At 51.4% G+C, this 5,435-nt stretch overlaps 1 long non-coding RNA gene across 3 annotated transcripts; it reads left to right on the top strand.

Moving 5' to 3' along the window:
- Nucleotides 1-677: 677 nt before the first annotated feature.
- On the top strand, nucleotides 678-5,011 carry LOC124699421. Of its 3 annotated transcripts, XR_007001384.1 has the most exons (7): nucleotides 678-809; nucleotides 1,030-1,213; nucleotides 1,316-1,789; nucleotides 2,022-2,106; nucleotides 4,138-4,259; nucleotides 4,335-4,449; nucleotides 4,530-5,011. It is a non-coding gene; the product is annotated as an uncharacterized LOC124699421 (long non-coding RNA). The 3 variants fall into 3 exon arrangements; XR_007001383.1 differs by having other exon boundaries at nucleotides 4,335-5,011; XR_007001385.1 differs by having other exon boundaries at nucleotides 4,150-4,259; nucleotides 4,335-5,011.
- The last annotated feature ends 424 nt before the right edge of the window (nucleotides 5,012-5,435 follow it).

Raw genomic sequence — 5,435 nt, forward strand, 5'->3', positions numbered from 1 at the left:
GTTCCAAGCGGCGTCGTCCAGTGGTCTAGGGGCATTGTGTGGTTGCGGCACGACCGCGCTGGTCACGATGGCTAGAGAGCCGCTGTATGTGCTCTGCCAACAAACAAGAAGGGTGCTATTGGGTTACCCATGTTGCCATTGGTTTTTCTAGATTGCAATTAGATGAATCGATTTTTGCTCTGCTCGCTGCGAAGAGGTTCAGGTGCGTGTGGATCTGGGGAAGAGGTTCTCCGGCTTGAGGAGTACCGCAAGACGGAGAGGAACCAGTTACACCTTCATCCAAGATGGCATAGAGGAAAAGTGTCATCACTGAAGCGTTAGAGTTTTTTCTCCCGATGCAACGCACGGCTACTTTTGCTAGTACTTCTTAATGTAAATACAGTTAAATTTAGATGATTTGCGACATTTTTTAATGGATGAAGAAGCTCGGATCCGTTGAATCAAGAGCCCCGACTCACGATGCCGTCCGCCATCAATCAGTCACAGCCAGCCATGGCACGACCCCCGCCGGCCGCCGGCTCTACAAGCGCGCCGTCATCTCTGACCATCAGCGCCGCCGCGACTCCGCCCTCCGAACCCAGTCCGCCCGGCGAGCGCCCGCAGCCTCGCCAACTCCCTACTGTCTCCCCCATCCGCCGACCAATCGCCACCCTCCCCCGAGCAGAGGCCCACGGCGACTAGCCCGCCGTCGCTGACGTAGCCACGGCCGCGGAAAGGCTCCGCGACCCCGACCAGCTTCGCTGGTTCGCCCGCCAAATCATGCTGCCCAAGTGGATGGTCGACGCCCCTCCCCACCTCGCCCGCGACTGGTATAATCCATCGTCACCTCCTCGTCTCGGTTCAATTCAGTTTGGCTCTAGTGTCTGTCTTCTAATTTGAAATTCAGAACACATTACCTTAGCCTACTACTAAGAAATAGCACTAGCACTACACTGACAAGTCAAGTCATTAGTAGCCAGGAAGGATAGACTTTGCTCCAATATTTATTGGATTGACTTAGCTCCAACAATTTGTTTTTTCTGTATATAGGCATGTTTCTGCCAGGCCTGCTGGCAAGCGATGCCTGGTCGTGTCATCGAACGCCATCACGATAAGCAGGCTTCGCAATGGGACCATTCTCCATCGGTTCCTTTCGGTGCTTCCCAACGGATGAAAGAGGGGGATCTCTGGCCCAGCAAGCTCCTACTGGATCCTCGACTGCATATTCCACGAGGTAGCCAAGCAAATAGTCATTTCTATTGAGGTCAATGGCTGCTTGATCATCTACTCACTTGCTTTAAGGCCTGTTTCTAATCTTTGTGTTCTTACCCTGCAGCCTGATGGGACGTAATACATCGTTGATATGATTTGTTGGCGAGGCTATTCGCTGTATGATTGCACCGCCATGTTCAGGATTTTCTGGGTGAACTAGAAGCTCACCGAGATTTCTGCTGGTGATCCTCCGTCGATGTACCATCGGTATAGATTTAGTGCCTTCCCTATGTACGAGTCTACACTCGTGGGTCTTGAAGCAGCATTCTCAGGAAGCACACCTTATGTCAAGGATGGTTTGCTGTTTTACAACAAGTAACGCCTGTTTCTAGAATACCTGTATTAATCTGGTCTTGATACATGTGCTCATGTTTGGTATCTCCTTTTACAGTTTACACTGTTGAATTGACTGATCTAGGTGATTTTTTTCTCTTATCAGGCATGTGCATTATCAATCGGGAATCACGCCCCTGACACTGGTATGGAAAGATGTGGCTTGCATACGAATAGTGAGAGACACATTCCAATAGAGCAGCATGTAGGTTCCTTTCTTAATTATGCTTTCCTGTACTGTAGCCGATTAGATAACTGTCTATTAAATATGAAAAATTAATCCCTCCGTTCGATAATTCTTGTCATGGTTTTAGGTCAAATTAATACTAAAACCACGACAAGAATTATCAACATAGAGAGTTTTAACTCTTGCGCCTGCTAGACTTCACTTTATCCCTTAATAATTTTACTGGTCTTATTTCTTCATGTGTTATCAGGTTGTTCTTGAGCTGCAAGAGGATGGAAAACTAATTGCTTCGATGGGTCTCTAATTGTATTTGGTACAGCGAATTTATACAGAAGGTACTGTTTTGAAGCGCAACTTATATTTCCACAAAATAGAAGTAATTATCATGCAGGGTTCGTGTTTCAGTGTTTGTCTCCTTGTTACCATCCGCTTAAGGACATCTCCAGCGGCGCGACGCATTTTAGCGTCCGCGCGCGTCCGTTTGCGTCGGTCCATTTGGTCGAAAACGACCGCGCGTCCGTTTGCGTCGGGGGTGGCTCCAGTGGCACGACGCATTTTTAGGACGAATCATTTTTTTTAAGCATGAAACATAATTTACATACTTAAAACATAAAAAAAAAAACATAAACGCCTACTGCTGCTCATCGTCGCTGTGCTGCTCCTCGTCGCTGTCGAGCACGATGAGCTCCGGTACGACCCACGGCCAGTAACCATCCGGGGGAGCGTACGCCGGGCGCGCCGCCGGTGCTCAAGGTTGAGGAGGCTGCGGCTGAGGCGGCGGTGGAGGCGCCCAGGGCTGCGGCTGTGGCGGCGGATGAGGAGCCCAGCCATAAGGCTGTGGCGGCGGTGGGGGAGGCGCCCAAGGTTGTGGCGGCGGTGGAGGAGGCGCCGCCGAGTCTAGGAGCGCCTGTCGAAGGGCTTCATCCGCGGACAGTCCCGACGGCATGACAGCGGTCGCGTAGCGGGGCAACGGCGGCTGCACTGGCGCGTCGTACTCGGAGACGAGGAGGCCGAGCTTGGCCATCTCGTCGTCTGTCATGTTGTCGGGGAACTCGAAGTTCCGGCCCTCCGCCATGGCCTGCTGCCATTCGTGGAAGACGAGGCCGACATAGTCCTCGCTGTCGTCCTTCACCTCCTCGCTATGGTACGCGAGCGCCTCGATGTAGTCGTCGTCGTCGTACATGGCGTAGGCTTCGTCGTCGTCGTACATGGCGTAGGCTTCGTCGTCGTCGTCCTCGTCCTCGCGGTCGTTGTGCTGCGGCTGCCCACGTCGCGTCGGCGCCTGCTGACGACGCGTCGGCGCCTGCTGACGACGAGCCGGCGGTGCAGGGCCGAAGGGATAATCCCTGTCGCCCATGAAGCCAGCCCGTCGTCTGCTGTCCGTCTCCGTGGACAGGTACGTACGCCATTGCTCGGAGTCGATGGCGTACGCCGGATCGGCGCGGAGGTCCGCCGGCAGATATCGCCTCCTGCGCCGGATCTCGTTGGTCCGCTCAGGCTCGCGCGCAGAAACTGGAGGGATGGTTACCCGGCGGCAGCTGAGCCGCCAGCCGCCAGGCAGCTGCACGCCGGACCAGGCGTCGCACGGCACCCATTTGCCGTGCATGAGCCTCCCCACCGTGACGGGGAGTGGCATCTTCTTGCTGCCGCTGCCGGAGGCCTCGAAGTCGTTCTTCTTCCCCATGGCGTTGCGGCGGTTGTGACGCGAGTGGAGCAACGCGGCCGGTGGACTTTTAAGGGCGGCCGCGCACGGGATACGATGCCATTGAAGGCGCCGCAGAAGCCCAGCCGCCGCCCGCCAGTGCACGCGCAGAACAGGAAGCTGCGGCATTCATGGCGAAGGCTGCGGCGCAGACGCGGAAGCGCTGACCGCGGAAGCGATGGCCAACGAAGCGATGCCCTCCATGCAGGCTCGCTGCCAGGCGGGCCCGGTGGAGACCGCAGCGGACACTTTACGCAAACCTGCCGCATATTTGGGCCAGGTTTGCGTCTCCGCGGACGGCCCGGTCACTTTGCGTCGTGCCGCTGGAGAGGGTGCCAGACGCATTTACGACCAGCGACCGTTTGCGTCGCGCCGCTGGAGATGCCCTAAGTTCAGATGAACTTTAATTGTGCATACATACATCATGTACTACATGGTGCTCAAAGTATGGTCTTGATGGTTCATTCCGACCATAATAGCTTTTTCATGTCCATGCCTATTCCTTAATGTTGTTGCTACAGTGACGCACTTAGTATTTGCAAACAGATTTGTAGATGCCGCGTGCTCTTTCTTGATTCTACTTACCTTCCTATGCAATGACCACCAGTTATTTTTGCATCTGAATATGTTTTAAGAAAAAACATAGTCTTATATTTTTATGTAGTCAAACCTGCAGCCAGGGAACCTTCTCCGCTTCAGCTTGTAGATGGGAAGATAGAGATTGGTGAGCTGCAATTTGCCGGGAAGCTGAACCGCACTCGTACTCTTGCTGATAGCCATTCCAAAGTAAGTGACGGCTTCACCATGCACTATAATATTGTATTCATCACATGTACCTAAGCTATTATTTTGTGAGCGTAGGTTCTGTTTCAGTATGCTGCCAGGCATGCTCCCCTCAGAATCAAAGACCTCATAGCCTCTGTTCAATCAAACAGCATGGTGGTTGAATCTACAGATGCTGAAATGCAAGATTAAGGTGAGGGAGTGCGGGTTTCTATTTGCCCTTCTCTGCGATTTCTCCATGTTATTCACTCTTTCGTAATTGTGTAATGACAGTCATGCAAGGAAGATTTTTTTGCATTTGACTGGACACCATGCTAGGATGAAATTGTTGCAAGTGAGTCCAAGGTCTGTCTCACTCTTTTAAAGTATACACCCTGGAAGGTGTATCAAATTTCATAGAAGAAGAGGCCAAGACGGCCGAACAACGCCAACAAAGGCACCCGATACAAACACGACGCCACACGGATTACAACACAACCCACACCAGCCGAACGACAAACTCGCCTTGCACCGTCCAGAGGAGACGATACACTAAGCTACTGGGCCGCGTCACGACTGAAGAAGGGAACTCCGGGAAGCCAACTCCAACTCCATGATGGCACAAGCCAACACACCGCCCACCCAAATGTGCCCAGGAACGACGAGTGATCGGCGGGGCTGAACTGTTGGAGATATGCCCAAGAGGCAATAATAAAGTGGTTATTATAATATATCTTGTGTTTATGATAAATGTTTGGATACCATGCTATAATTGTATTAACTGAAACATTGATACATGTGTGTTATGTAAACAACAAGGAGTCCCTAGTGAGCCTCTTGTATAAACTAGCTTGTTGATTAATAGATGATCATGGTTTCGTGATCATGAACATTGGATGTTATTAATAACAAGGTTATGTCAGTGGGTGAATGATATAATGGACATACACCCAATTAAGCGTAGCATAAGATCAAGTCATTTAGTTCAACTTGCTATAAGCTTTCGATACATAGTTACCTAGTCCTTCGACCATGAGATCATGTAAATCACTTATACGGGAAGGGTACTTTGATTACTTCAAACACCACTGCGTAAATGGGTGGTTATAAAGATGGGATTAAGTATTCGGAAAGTATGAGTTGAGCCATATGGATCAAGAGTGGGATTTGTCCATCCCGATGACGGATAGATATACTCTG

The sequence above is a fragment of the Lolium rigidum genome, chromosome 3 (genome assembly GCF_022539505.1).
Source record: "Lolium rigidum isolate FL_2022 chromosome 3, APGP_CSIRO_Lrig_0.1, whole genome shotgun sequence".
Classification (NCBI taxonomy): Eukaryota; Viridiplantae; Streptophyta; class Magnoliopsida; order Poales; family Poaceae; genus Lolium; species Lolium rigidum.